Below are 15,762 nucleotides of genomic sequence, written 5' to 3'. Positions count from 1 at the left end.
CTTAAGATCTAAGAGGGCAGGATAAATAAATCTGTAAAACTAGAGATATAATTGAATCATCTGGGCATTGTTTTTTTCATTAGAACTCTCCATATAGCGGATTAAAGTTCAAAACTGAGATTGCAGTTATTATTAATCACTCACCTAGTCGCTGTTTAATCCTTCTTCCTTGCTGATAGAGCACTGATTTTATTAACACGGCAATATGCCCAGTCCGAGGGGATGGATCTAATTTTTCTAGGCCTGTCATGTCACTCCTCTGTTTCTATCCAGATACTTTTCCAAACTTTCCTCTGAAGATGGTCACATGACCCAGTTTGAGCCAATAACATGTAATGGAAAATCCGGGAAACTCTTGAGAAATTTTTTCCTCCCTGATTAAAGGAAAGCTCTTTTCAGCCCCTTCCTTTTTTTCTTGTTCAGAACACTAGTTAATGGGATCTGGATCTGTGGCAACAATCTTGCAAATATGAGGTGAAAAGTACAAAGATGAAAAACCACCATGTTAAAGATGTCAGAGCAGAAACATGAAAAGAACCTGCCTCCCAGATGTCATTTTGGAGCCCCTGAATCAATGCCAGGAACCACATACCTTTGAGCCGTTTTGAGAAAACAAACCTCGATCACTTCAGGCTCTAGTTAGGCAAGGATTCTGTTACTTTCAGCTAGAAACATTTCCAATTGACACATTCCAATCCCATGTAGATCAGGCCTCAGATTCATTTCCTATTGTATGCCTCCCCGCTTGATTTAGAGTGCTCTCTTCTCCCCTACTCTGCTTCTGCATACATCCTGAAATACGAGGGCATCTCCTCTTTGAAGGTTCTGCTGCCCTTTTATCTCTGTCTTCCCGAAGCACTTTGTTCATACCTCCCGTAAAGCACATTCAGTTTGATTCTGATCGGCTGTGTACTCACCTGTTGCTCCTTAGATTGTGGTATATATTTGAAGGTCAAAAAACCATAAGTTATCCCCAATCTCAGTGCCTAAATCAGGCCCATCCCCAGGTATCCGCAGAGTATTGGTTCCAGGACCTCTGCAGATACCAAAATCCACTGATGCTCAAGTCCCTTGTATAAAATGGCATAGTATTTGCATATAACCTACATACATCCTCCTGTATACTTTAAATCACCTCCAGATTATTTATAACACCTAATACAATGTAAGTGATATGTAAGTAGTTGTATTGGTTAGAGAGTAATGACAAAAACCGTCTGTACATGTTCCGTACAGATGCAACCATCACAGGCTTTTCAGTCTGCTGTTAGTTGAATTTGCAGGTGCAGAACCGGCTGATACTGAGGTCTGAGTGTGTGGGGGGTTTGAGTTAGGGTGGGAGGTGGTGGTCTCAGCAACTGCCTGTTGAATACATCCTAACTATGGGGAGTCCGCAGACCAAAAATCTACCCTTAGTGCTCCTTATAAAAGTCTGGAAAATATTATCCTTACAAATGATTTTGCAAATGCTCCAGGAAATTGGCTTCTGCTACCCTTCCAGCAGCTAGTGGAGCCAGTTTGGCTTCAGGTCTTAGAGAAATAATTTCTCATCTGTTTCATTTGTTTGCTTTTTCCTGACAGAGCTGGAATTCTGGATTGTTCCCCACTTAAAAAACTGCCAAATCCAAACCAGAAGTAGACAGGGCAGGACACAGCACTTTTCCTTCTCACTCATTTTCACAGGGTAAAATTCACAGGCAGTTTTCTTAGAATTACACTTTGTGTCTGGCTTTTTAGCAGCATATTATTATTATTTTTCCTATCACAGAGAACATCTTAGATATTTGAGAGCAAAAGGCTTAGGATCACTCTTATCAATACAGGTAGGTCCCTAACAAATAGCTTCTTTTGATACTCATTTTTAGGGGGGAAAGAATGAAACTAAATTGTATGAAGTACCTCTGGTGTATGGTAGGTTGTTTATATCCCATTCAAACCGCACAATTTATGAGGTAGATACTGTTCTGTTTTACCAGCGAGAGAACTGGGAATCAAAGAAGCTGGTAATTTGCCACGGTGACAGTTTTGTAATTTGAGCTCAGATCTCCAACGGGTTGAAAGTTTTTTTGTTTTGTTTTCTCAGAACATAATAATACCTCCAGAGAAGTGACATCTTCACTCCCTTCCATTAAAAGTAATCAGTTTATAACATTGTAATAAAAGCCTTCCCTCCGAAAATGGTTTTGACACTTACTTTCAGCTCAGATAGAAGAATAAGAACTAGAATTACCTTCTCACTTGAAAAAACTAAAAAATTCAATAATATATATAAAATGACAGTTTTCAGACACTGGACATCAAGCAGTGCAGCACATTGATCCTTGAGAGAAGGAAAACAAATGGGTTGAGTCCTGTGATTGCCCCAGCGGATGTCTGGAGAGAGATTCTAGCTTGCAGCTCAGGAAGGGAGCAGCGCAGCAGAGCTCAGAGGTCTCCCTGAGTTAAGGAAACAGACTTGGGAGTCCAGAGAGTCCAAAGTGGGTGAAGTACTTAGGGCAGAGTACAAGAGAGAAGCGAGCTGCACAGAAAGAAAGCATGGAGATCTAAAGAGGGTCCCTCTTGAGACTTAAACTAAGTACTTAGTCTATGCATGATGGGAGGAAGCCACTGAGGCTGGAGAAAGAACCGCTTAACAGGAGCAGAGGGAGCAATCATTGAAGTTCACAGAAGGCAGTGAATAGTTTGCTAGCCAGAATAGAAAACTTTGCAATTCAGAGGGCACTGGATAGGAGAGTCAAAAAATTACTGCTTCAGCAGGAGAGCAAAGTTAACCCTGGACTAAAGTCTCAAACGTATCAAGCAGTTTCTAAGTTACTGTCTCCTAGAACAGAGTACAAGAATATAGGGATAATTCAAAATGTTTGGCATCCAATAAAAAATTACCGAACATGCAGAAAGCCAGAAAATACAAACCACAAGAGAAGGTGGGGTGGGAGGTGGGGAGGAAACAGACCCAGAAATGCACAAATAATAGAATTATTATTTATACAAAAGGACATTGTAACTATATGCTATATAATTAAGAAGGTAGCAGTCAAGAAGAAGAGGAAGTATTGAGCATGTTAAGTAGAGACATTATAAGAAGTTATAAGGACCAGAAAATAACTTGTAAGAGATGAAAAAAACACTATCTGAGATTAAAAAAATAAAACACTGCGTGGGGTTTACAGTAGATTAGACAGCAAAGGAAAAGATTATAGAACTGGAAGACATAGCAGTAGAAACTGTCTCACTATTTAGAGTGAAACGTGACTGGAAAAAAAGTGGACATAGCTTCAGTGAGCTTTGATTGACTTTAGGCAGCCTGTTGTACATATAATTGAAGTCATCAAAGGAAATGAGGTGGATATGAGGAGGGGAGGGGTACAGAAAAATGTTTTTGTCTTTTCATCTTCATTTGTGTCATTTGAAGACATAATGGCCCACATTTTTTTTAGTTTGATGAAATTATAAACCCTCAGATCCAAAAAAGCTCAATGAGCTCCGAGGACAAGAAACGAGAGAATCACACCAAGGCACAGCTTACTCAAATTGCTTTAAACCAATGATAAAAAGAAACTCATAATAGCATCCAGAGTGGGGGAAAAGGACATGTTACATACAGAGGAGCTCAGATAAAAATGACAGAAGACTTCCCATTGAAAACAGTGGGAGCCAGAAGACAGAGCAGCAACATCTTTAATATAGTAAACAGAACCTGTCAACCAAGAATTATATATGCAGTGAAAATACCTTTCAAACAACAAAGCCAAATAAACACTTTTTTAAACATCCACAAGCTTAGTGAATATATCATGAGCAGACCTGCATTATTAGAAATGTTTTACAAAAGTCAAACAGATATAATACCATGTGGAAATATGGTAAATATGTGGATAAATATGAAAATCCTTTTTTTGTTGTTATTTTTAACTCTCTTTAAAAGAATTGACTACTGAAAGCAAAAATAGTAACAATTTATTGTGGCGTTTATAACGCTTGTCAGAGTAAAACAAAAATTAGACAAAGTTTAGCAGGGCAAAAATGGAAGTATTCTATAACATACTGTACATAAAGTGGTATAGTATTACTTGAAGGAAAACAATAAGTTAAAAGATGTAAAATATAAACCATAAGGTAATTTCTCTCCCCATCCAAAGTGTTATAGCTAATGAGCCAACCAAAAAAGATACAGTGGAGTCATTAATAAGGTATTCAGTTAATCCAAAAGAAGGAAGAAAAAGGAGGAGGGAAAGAATAAAGCTAAGACAAAAAGAAAACAACTAGCATGATAATAGATTTAAGCCTAACCATATCAATAATCACATTGATTTTAAGTGGTCTAAACACCAGTAAATAGGCAGCGATGGTCACATTGAATAATTGAAAGCAAGACACAACTATATGCTACTTACACAAAAGCCACTTTAAGTAGGAAGACATTAGGTTTAAAGTAAAAGTATAAAGAAAGGTGTATCATACTAACAATAAGGAAAGCAGATGTAGTAAACAGAGTAGATTTCAGAGCTTGAGAATATTACCAAGATTTAGGATTAAGATGGTGATTTATAATAATAAATGAGTCAATTTAATGGGGAAATTACAACCCTAAATACTCAGGTGGATAACAGAACTTCTAAGTACATGAGGAAGAGATTGATGGAACTACAAGGAGAAATAACCCATAGATATAGTTGGATATTTTAATACCTTCAATAATTGATAAAACATGTAGACAGGAAATCAGTAAGTATTTAGAAGACTTGCAAAACACTATCAACCATCTTGACTTAATAGAGCACTCCACCCAATGACAGCATACTACACATTCTTTTTATGTGCATTAGAACATTTCCAATAGAGACTATATTCTGGGCCCTAAAGCAAGTCACAATAAATAAAGGGTTCAAATCATACGAAGTGTATTCTCTGGCAAAAGAAAAAGAAAAATTAGAAATCAGTAACAGATATCTTGAAAATCCTCGAATTTTTGGAAACTAACCACGCTTCTAATGAAGTAATAAATTAGAAGTATGTTGATCTGAATGAAGATGAAAATATATTGAATTTATTAGATACAGATAAGGCAATACTTCGAGGAAAATTTATAACACTGGTTGCCTATATTAAAATAGAAGAAAGTTCTCAAATCCATGATCTCAACTTCTGTCATAAGCAACTAGAAAAAAAAAGAGCAAATTAAACCCAAAGTAGGCACAAAAAGGAAATAATAAGATCAGAAACCAATGAAATAAAAATAGGAAAGTTAAAACTAATGAAACCAAAAGCTGGTTCTTCAAGAAAAATCAATAAAATTGATAAACCTCTAGCCCAAATGGATTGGAAAAAATAAGACAGCACAGGACTATCAGGAATAAGAGAGATGACATCACTACAGATTCTTCAGAAATTAAATGTATAATCACTGACTATTAAAAACTTAGGCCAATAAATTTGAAAATGTAGATGAAATGGACAAATTTCTTGAAAGCTACAAAATTCCTGCAAGAAGAACTAGATAATCTGAACAGCATTGTAGCTATTGTCCACAGCCACAAAGGGCAAAGAATGACAGGTACCACCAAGGCTACTTGGTTGTTTAAGCAGTCAGAGTTTATTGATAAAGGGGAACAGAACAAGGAGTGGGGAAACAAACAACAAATTGGTACTTACAACATCCACACCACAATCAGCTGGGGTGGTCCCAATAGTTTGTACGGAGGGCAGGAGTGCTGATTGTCTGGGTCTGAGGCAAAGCATCCTCTCCTCAGTGAGACTCCCAGTTCTATGCTTGTGACTCCTTTTTATTCTAATGTTTTCTGGGTTCTGACTCAGGGTTTCAGACATTTAGATACTTTGAGTTATTTCTTCTTGTTCCCATGGATGGGATGCTTCTATCTGTTTGTTCCACCAGATGGGATGATTCTGTAGTCCAGTCAGGTGCCTGTCGGGGTGGCCAGTCCAGACAAGGAACATGACACAGGACATTTTCTTATTAACTTGTGCCTTGGGGTCAGGGTCAAAGTGGCCATCTCCAGCTCCGAGTGCAGTCACATTCCTTCATGTAGGCCCCAGGTCCCAGTGTCCCTGGAAGGTGGGGAGGTCAGTGAACTCTGTACACTATTAAGGAAATGAAATTTTTAGTTAAAAGCCTTCCCACAAACAGAACTGTAGGGCCAGCTGAGTTCACTGGTGAAGTTCTGCCAAACATCTAAGGAAAAAATAATACCAATTCTGTACACTTTCAGAAAGTTAAAATTCTATGAAGCCAGCAATTTCCTGACATGAAAACCAGGCAGGGAAATTACAAGAAAAGAAAACTAAAACCAACCTCCCTCCTGAACAGAGACAAAAAAAATTTAAAAGAATTTTAGCAAAGTGAACTTAATAAATAAAAAGGATCACACATCATGACCAAGTAGGCTTTGTCCCAGGAATGCAAGGTTGGTTTAACAAAGGAAAAGCAATCTATGTAATTTATCATTAAAAAAAACCCCCACATGATCATCTCAATAGAATTAAGAAAAGCATTTGACAAAATCTAAACATCCATTTCTCATAGCTCTGAACAAACTAGGAATAGGAAGGCATTTCCTCAAACTAAGAATAGAAAGGAATTTTCTAACAACAGATATCTACAAAAAACCCTACAGCTGACATCATGCTTAATTGTGAATGACTTAATGCTTTCCCTCTAATATCAGCAAGGAAAAAATATCTGCTCTTACCACTTCTACTCAATACAGTACTGGAGGTTCTAGCCATTACGCTAAGACACAAAAAAGAAGGAATACCATTCAAATTGGAAAACAATAAGTAGTACTGTCTTTAATGGCAAGCAACATGCTCATCTTTATAGAAAATCCTATTATATCTACAAAATAAAGCTATTAGAATTAAGTGAATTTTGCAAGATGATTTTAAAATGTATATAGAATTGCAAAAGATATAAAATGGCCAGAACTACTTTGAAAAAGAATAAAGTTAGGGGACTTAGTTATCTGATTTTTAGACTTACTATAAAGCTTCCACAAGAGATTCTAATATTGGTATAAAGATAGACAAATAGATCAATCGAACATAATTTGGAGTCCAGAAATCAACTTAGACATATTTGGTTAACTGACTTTTGGCAAAGATGCCATAGTAATTCAATGGGAAAGGATAATCTTTTCAACAAATGTACTGAAATAATTGGCTATACATATGCAAAAAGAAAAAAAAAAAGAAAAACCACACACACAAAAAGAAACCCTTTGATCCTTATTACAAAAATTAACTCATACCATATATAAAATTTTAACTTAAAATATATCATAGACCTAAATATGAAACCTAAAGCTATAAAACTTCTAGAAGAAAAAAATATTTGTGACCTTGGGTTAGACAAAGATTTTGTAGATAAGACACCAAAGTACAGTCTGCAAAAGAAAAAATTGATAAATTGGAGTTCACCAAATATAAAACTTCTGCTCTTCAAAAGACACTTTTAAGAAAATGAGAAAACAACCCACAAACTGGGAGAAAATATTTGTAAATCACATATCCAATAAAGAGCTTTATCCACCATATATAAAGAACTCTTGAACCTCAATGGAGAGACAACTTCTGACATGACACTGTGAGTGGCTCTTCTGACTTGCTCTTCAGTGAAACTGGTGAAAATTATTTTTAAAAGCTCAACCATTTAAAACCTCTGAAAATGATCCTAAGGGCAAATAGCAAATTCAGAATCATTTCTTCAAGATGGTCTATGACAATCCAATAAGCAAGGTGAATTTTGAGTAAGAAAGGTGAATCTTAGTAAAAAAGCCTATGGTATTTGAACTGAGACTGCCCCCACCCTTCTCCCTCCCACCTCAGCAAGGTGGGGACTCCAGTCCACACAGGGCTCCCTCCCTCCCCGGCTCCCAGCCAGAAGGCTTTCTTCCAGGAGTAGCAGGACTTTAGTGGTTCTCATCCTAACCCCCGCTGCCTGTAGCTAAGACCAAGTCCCAGGCAAGTGCAGTTGAGAGTTGGGAGCTCCCTTCTGCCCAGCCCCCATTCATGAAATGAAGGCTCTACCTTGGGTGCAGCATACTGACAATACTGGCCCTGAAATCCTCTCCCCAATTTTGTGAGGTAGTGGTCCCTTGCTATGAAAGGCAAGCCAAGAGGATCTCAGGCTACAGCCGCTCCCCACCCCCACTGAACAATCAGCTCATGAGTGGAAGTGTCATTCCAAGAAAAGCTGGCCATTGTTCCCACTCACAGCTCCAGAGTCAGGGAAAGATGGAAGGGAGCGCTACCAGCACTACTGTCATCCCAGTGTCATTGGGCACACCCAAAGCTGCACCTCCCTGAGAAGCAACACTTAACACTGGGGGGTGGAAACAGACTTCACTAAAAGAATCTGTCCAGTCACTAAACAAGCAAGTAAGAACAAAAAGCCCGGGAGGTGGGGAGGGATCTATTACCCATATTTGCTACAATATATTATCTAAAACGTCCAGTTTCCAGTAAAACTTGTTAGGCATGCAAAGAAACGGAAGTATGATTTATTGGGGGGGGGGGGTGGATGGGCAACAAAAACTGTGAGTGGCCAGATGTCAGATTTAATATGAAAATATTTTAAAGTAGCCATTATAAATATGTTCACAGTAAAGGAAAGCTTGATTAAAAGAAATAAAGGAAGGTATGTTTATATTTAATGTTACATTAAATATAAAGGATATTATAAGAATTTTTAAAAAGAACCAAATGGGAATTCTGGAATTGAAAAATACAATAACTGAAATAAAAGATTCACTGGAGAAACTCAACAATAGATTTGAATTTAGCATAAAAAAGAATTGCTGAGCTTCAGGATACATTAATAGAGATTATGCAGGAAGAAAAAAGAACAGGAAGAAAAAAAGAATGAAAAATGAACAGAGCCTCAGGGAAGATGGGGCGGGCATCTTAAAGTGAACTGATATATGCATAATGGGAGTACCAGAAGGAGAAGAGAGAGAGAGAAAATAAAATATTTGAAGAAATAATGGCTGAAAACTTCCCAAATTTATTGAAAAAGTGTAACCTATGCATCCAGGAAGCCCAATGAATTTCAAGGTGGATAAACTCAAAGAAATCCACAAATAGACATATAGTAAAAATGCTGAAAATCAAAGACAATGAAAAAGCCTGAAAAGCAACAAGAGAAAAATGATGCATCATTTACAAGGGAACCCCAGTAAGAGTAGTAACTGACTTCTCAGCAGAAATAATGGATGCTAGAAGGCAGTGGGATAACATATTCAAAGTGCTCAAAACTCAATAATAAGTAAACAATCTGATATTTTAAGTGGGAAAAAGATTTGGAGACATGGATGGCAAATAAGGACATGAAGAGATACTCAAAATCCTTGCAAATTAAAACCAGAATGAGATACCACTACACATTCACTAAAATAACTAAAATTAAAAAGACTGATTATACTAAGGATATATACCAAGGGTGAATAGTAAGGATGGCAAGGATGTGGAGGAGCGTGAACACTCACATACAGCTAGTGGGAATGTAAAATGGAGCGACTTTATTTGGAAAAGAATTTGGTAGTTTCTTAAAAAGTTAAACACAGTAGCATTTGACTCAGGGATTCTGATCATAAGAATTTACAGAAGAGAAATGAAATTGTTATCCATACTAAAGACTTGATCATGAATGTTCATAGCAGCTTTATTTGTAATAGCCAGACTGTAAGACGAGCTAAATGTCTTTCAATAGGTGAATTGATAAGCAAATTTTGGCAGACACATACATTAAAATACTATGCAGCAATAAAAAGAATGAGCTAGTGATACATACAACCACCTCTTAACAGGTTTTTAAAAAATTTTTCTATTGTGAAATATACAAAATTGCATCCTCTCCTCACAAAAGCTTTAGTTCAGTGATTTATCATAAAATTAATAATTATGTAATCACCACCAGAATCAAGAAATAGAATGTTGCCAGCACCCAAGAAGCTAATCTTGTACCTTCTTGCAATCACACAGCCTACCTCCCCCAAAGGTCAGCAATGTCCCTTTTATAATAATCACTTCTGTTTTAATGTACATTCCTAAGCACTAGAGATTACACTGGCTAGTTAACTGAACTTTATGTAAATGGAATTATACACTATGTATTTTTTTGTATCTGGCTTCCTTCACTTAGCTTTAGATTTATTGTGTGTTGCTTTAATTTGTTTATTTTCGTTTTGTACAGTATTTTGAATATACAATGGACATGAGTTGTTTCCTGTGTAGGCCTATTATAGAAATGCTACTGTTAACATTCCCATGTATGTTTCTGGCTGCCTTGCACACTTTTCTGTGGGTTATACACCTGGGAATGGAGTTACCGGGGTATAGGGTATTTTATATCTTCAAGTTTATTAGATCAAACTTTCCCAAAGTGGTTGTTCCAGTGTACACTACCACAGAGCTCTGGGGCTGTTCAGGCTTTCTCCAGCCTTGTAGTCTCTCAGCTAACGCGATCCCAAATGCAGGGCTTGCCTCACTGGGCTTTGTCTTCCCTATGGAATCTGGCTCATTAGTTCATTTTCTTGATAGCTCTCTAATACCTTCGAGAAGTTGTTTCTTTCATATTTTGTCCATTTTGATGATTGTCTTCATTTGAAGAGTTGTTTTGAATTATTTATTCCATCATTACTGGGAGCAGAACATCTATTATTTATAGAAATGTTTATTGTGTGCCTGCTGTCTACAGACACTACTGAGTGCTAAGGGATCTTTCTCAATCTTGTGGGTTTTTGTTTTTTCCTGAGGAAGATTTGCCCTGAGCTAACATCTGTTGCCAATCTTCCTCTTTTTGCTTGAGGAAGATTCGCCCTCAACTAACATCTGTGCCAATCTTCCTCTATTTTGTATGTGGCTAAAGCATGGCCACCAAGGAGTTGTGTAGGTCCGTGCCCGGGAACTGAACCTGAGTTGCTGAAGTGGAGTGCGCTGAACTTAAGCCCAGGCCATGGGGCCAGCCCCCTCTTTCTCAATCTTAAAAGAGGAATTCTTATAGTTACTGGGGACTATAGGCCTAAGGTAGTCTCAACTATCCTGAATGCAGGCTTTTCATTTGGACCACATGAGATTTCTTAGAGTCATGTGCCTAAACCCAGAGGAGTGGCTACATAAGACATAAAAATAGGGGGTAACATTCATTAAAATTTGCAAAGCCTTCTTAGGGTGCTTTGTGGCCTTCTGTGAACTTCACACAGATAGATTTCTAATAAATACCAAGGTCACATCTCTAAGTGATCTGAGACTCAGAGATGTACTGCTAGCCTTGGTATTCTATGGAACTGTTGTTTGGATTATAACCCTAGTTGTATAAGTTCTGGGAGCAGAACGTGACATTTATAGTGAGAGAAGCTGCTGTTGCTTTTCAGTGTAATTGTACTCAGCAGGTCGTTTTGGAGTAAAGGTTTGTTCTAAGAAGCACCACTTCAGAGGTCCATCTTAATGCTGTAAACGTAAGGCGCTGGACACCTGTTGTCTGGAGTATGGGTATAATTAGGATTTCTGTGGCTTTGTGAAGGCCAAAGTCACCTTCTTCAAGGCTTTGCTTAAATGTCACATTCTCAATGAGGCCTACCCCATCTTAGCATCTCAGACCCACATAACCCCTTCTAGTTTTTTTATGCTTAACACTAACACGCATGCTAAATCATTTACTTATTTATTCAGTCTATTGTTTCACTATCTCTGCCTGCCAGAGAGTAAGCCCCACAAGGATGGAAATCTTTGTTTCATTCTCTGACGCATCCCCAGCACCCGAGAGTTTCTGGAACACAGCAGGCATTTAGCAAATGGTTACTTCCTGATTATAAGAGTAATCAACTGAAAAAAGCATAAGCAGTATGACCATATTTATTCTACATTCTGGTGAGGTAATCTATATCAATTGCAGACAGTTTTTACTTAACTTGAGGCTATTTTAGGAATATATTATTATGACTATTATTATAAGGGTTTCACTTATTCGGAGATTTTTTTCGGTATTGTTTTGAATGATTTTAAAGTGATTAAACAATCTTTTCAGGATGACAATAAGAGTAAGAATAGTGGGAAGTTAGAACTGCCAAAGATAAGAAGTTAAATTCTCCCATGTCTAAAATAAGGCTGAAAAGTCATTTATCCTGGAGTCACAGGCCCAGGAGGGCCCAGAACCTTGCACAAATGGGCTTCTTTATGCGACTGGCTGCCTTCTAGGTGGAGAAGCTGTGCAGGTGCTTTCCTCATGGGCTGGGTAGTGCCAGAGCCACTAGAAGTCAAAAGTAACTCCTGCTGTCCAGCCTCATGCCTCAAGCTCCTGCTGAAGTCCACATGCACTCTTTCCATCTTCTCGAAAGAGGAAGAACAATTGCACCCTTCTTTTCCCTCTAATGCTACCAGAGTGCCATCTCTTTATTTCTCTTAGGTCTGCTTTTCCTAACTTTTTGATATCTTACCTCCCTAAACTGTGACCGAACAAGAAAGACCTGAAGCCTCTTCTAATAAAGCTTCAAGCAGGTTGACCACAATGGGAAAATAGCTGGACGTGATGCCAGGCCAAAAAAGTGTCCGTTGCCTGCAGCACCTACTTGGGAAGAGGGTAGAAGGAGATCAAGACCTTCCTCTGAGGAGCCTGTGACCTTCTCACAGACGCTGGCTGGCCATGCCCCTTGCTAACTGTGCCCTGAGCCCAGTGCCCAGCTCATAGGGAGTTGTGAGGCTTAAATAAGGTAATTAAGGAAGCACTGGGAACATGTTTCATTCACACTTAGCACTCAATAAATGTTAGCAATTATGATTTTCCATATGCTAGTTCAGCAAACATTTAATAAATCTGTTTATAGAGATTTGTATCTGACCATTGATTCAATGCAATTTTAACCTGTAACGGCAGGAGAATTTCCTGGCAAACCTAGCCTGACTTTTCACGGGATGGGGGAGCTGGGTCATGGTAACGTAATGTTGATTTTGTGGAGTATTTGCTTCATAGCTCCTTGTTCTGTTTACTGATCACATCTAAAAGCAGACTTGTTTCCTTTCCCCTCAAACCTGCCCTTTGTCCTCCGTTCCAGCCTTGAGTGACCTTGCTCTTCTCCCTGTCACCTAGACTAAATCTTTTACTTCTCCCTTCTTCCTTACCCACTGGCCATCAAGTCCTGGAGATCCAAATCCTGCAATGTCTTGAGTCTGTCTCCTTCTCTCCATCCCTCTACCAGCCCCTCATTATGCTCCAGAAGGTAAGCTCCAAGAGGGCGGGGCTGTTTGTATGAATAGCACCTGGCACCTACCTCATAGGCCTGTCGATGTCTGTTGACCGTGGATTGCATTATCCTGCCACTGGAATGCTACAGCCAGTCTCCCTGCACACTTGCCTCCTAAATACATCTTTGAAAAATCCACCTAGTTATCCTCTTGCTTCAAACCTGTCAGTGGCTTATCTTAGCCCTCAGGAGAAAAGTTCAAACCCAGCACCTCACTTACAAGGCCCACCTCGACTCCATCCCAAGTTATGTATCCTTCAAGTTCCGTCTCTGCCTGCATCGCCCCCTCCCACGAAATTCCGCACCTACGCTTGCTGTTTCCTGGACCTACTGTGTGTTTTCATTGCTCTTTGCCTTTGCCTGGCCATCCCTCTGCTTGGAATGTCTTTCCCTTTGTCACCTGCTGAAATCTTATCCATACTTCACAGCCTCAGTGATGCCTCATTTTTAAGCTCCTGATGTCCAGCGGGTTATCCCCTCATCTGTGCTCACACAGCTTATTGAGTCTCCTTTGTCACCCTCTGTCTTGTATTTTGGTTAATTGTAAGTATCCAAGCGTAGGAGATCAAAGCTTGGTAATTTTTAATCCCTTGTGCCTAAACCTGGTGCATGGCAGAACGTAAGTGCCTGAGATCTCGTGGAGATTCCTGTTATTTTTGATGTAGATGTTACCCTTATTATTGTAATTAGTAAGGTTGTCAGGACAGAGGGACCAGCCTGACCAAAACCCACAGAGGCCGGAGTGCAGAATGGCTGGAAAGATGGGTGGTATGGATAAGGTGTTGCCGTCATTACAGTCACTGCTGTGGCGACCTTCGTGATCCCCGTCGCAGTGGCTGGTTCCCGGGGTCCTCTGGGCGCTCGTCAAGCCGGTCACACCAGATATGACCACCAGGTGGCACCCGCGCTCCACGAGTGCTGGCCACATACTAAGCTAGGGCGCAGCAGTTGGCTCCGCTCGCTCGGGAAGCCCGCGCGGCACAGGGAACTTCTGGCGCCTGCCCGGCCAGGAGAGGTTCAACCCTGACCCACGCTGGGGCGCGGGATCGAGGGCCCACAAGTCCAGCCCCCCCGCTCTCAAAGCCACAAGTCGACATCTGTCCCCACTGCGCCTCCGCGCGGTCTCGACCCGAGTCGAGATCCACGCTCCTGCTCCCCAAGCCTTTATTTGTATTTGTGATGTTTCCTGCAGACCGGGTGAAACCCCCTCTCCCAGGCAGCCTGTCTGGCCACTGGGAGAGCTGGCAGGAGGTGATAGGGGAGGTCGAGTCTCGGCCCCGCGGGGGGACATTGGACTATCCGCTCCTTTGGTCATGGAGTCCACCCTTCAGTGCCATATACCAAGGGGTCCAGGTCTGGAAAAATGTGATCTCCAGGCAGCCTCCCACTGTCCTGACTCCCTGTACCCAACCCCACCCTCAGAGATGCCATGTATCTGCCTGTCCCTGTTATTTATGACCAGCCACTGACTGGCTTTTCCTCTGAGTGACAGGTGACTTGTAAGAAATGAGTGTTGTGGTCCATTTGGAGGAGATTCGGAATAGCCTTGTACCAAGAGGACACCCTGATGTTCTCAGGCAGGGGACCTGGCTGCCTCTGGGGCCAGGCCTGGCCACCTGTGCCATCGTCCTTCTGGAGCTGTGTCTCAGGTTCATCTCCCCAGCAGAGACTTCTTTCCTTCTGGGTCTGGGCTCTGGGGGCCCCCGGATCTTGTCCCTCCACTGTCAGTGGGTGCCGCCCTCTAGGCACAGCCTCTCTGGCCTGTCCACTTCCCAGTCAGAGGCTGCCAGGAGCTGTTAGTTCTCATTCGGAAACTGGAGTTCTTACTCTGAGTGTGAATGAGCTCGTGGAAACAGAGGGTTTAGTTGGTCTGTTTTATGCTCAGCATGAAGAGGCAATGATTAGAACCCTCATACATTCGTGTATTTATATATTATATCAACCACGTCTGGGCAAGGTTCTAGAAGAGAGGACACTTTTGAGGGGTTTGTGTAGCCTATGTGACACAGGATATAAGGTGCTTAGTCTGCGTGCCCCCCCCCCCCCCCCCCCCGTCCCACACACACACTGCGGAGATGTGTCACACAGGAGGAGCCAGGCCAGGAAGCCTCTGCCCTTGGGTTTGGTGTGTGGAGGCAGGGAGGGACTGGAGAGAAAACAGGGAATAGGGAACCATTTCGTACCTGGGTCACAGCCAGGAAATTACTCCCCTCCCGCAAAAGCTTAAAATACCTTCTCCCTTACTAAGAAAACTCAGAGGATGAGAATATGTCTGAGGGAGGACCCCAAGACTCAGAGCACAAAACAGAAGGGGAGCTGCGTCGGGCCTTGAACCAGGCGGGCCCCCCGAGGGAACAAAGCTCCTTGCGGTTCCAAGGACAAGCCGCTGGGTCCTCAGGTCAACCCTGAGAACAAGCACGAGTCAAGGTGTGATTCCTTCTGTAAATCCCACCCAGGGCCCTGTGCTGAGGAACGGGAGAGCAGCCTGAGGGAAGAGGGACCATCAGCA

The sequence above is a fragment of the Equus caballus genome, chromosome 7 (genome assembly GCF_041296265.1).
Source record: "Equus caballus isolate H_3958 breed thoroughbred chromosome 7, TB-T2T, whole genome shotgun sequence".
Classification (NCBI taxonomy): Eukaryota; Metazoa; Chordata; class Mammalia; order Perissodactyla; family Equidae; genus Equus; species Equus caballus.
This window is presented reverse-complemented; position numbering follows the sequence as displayed.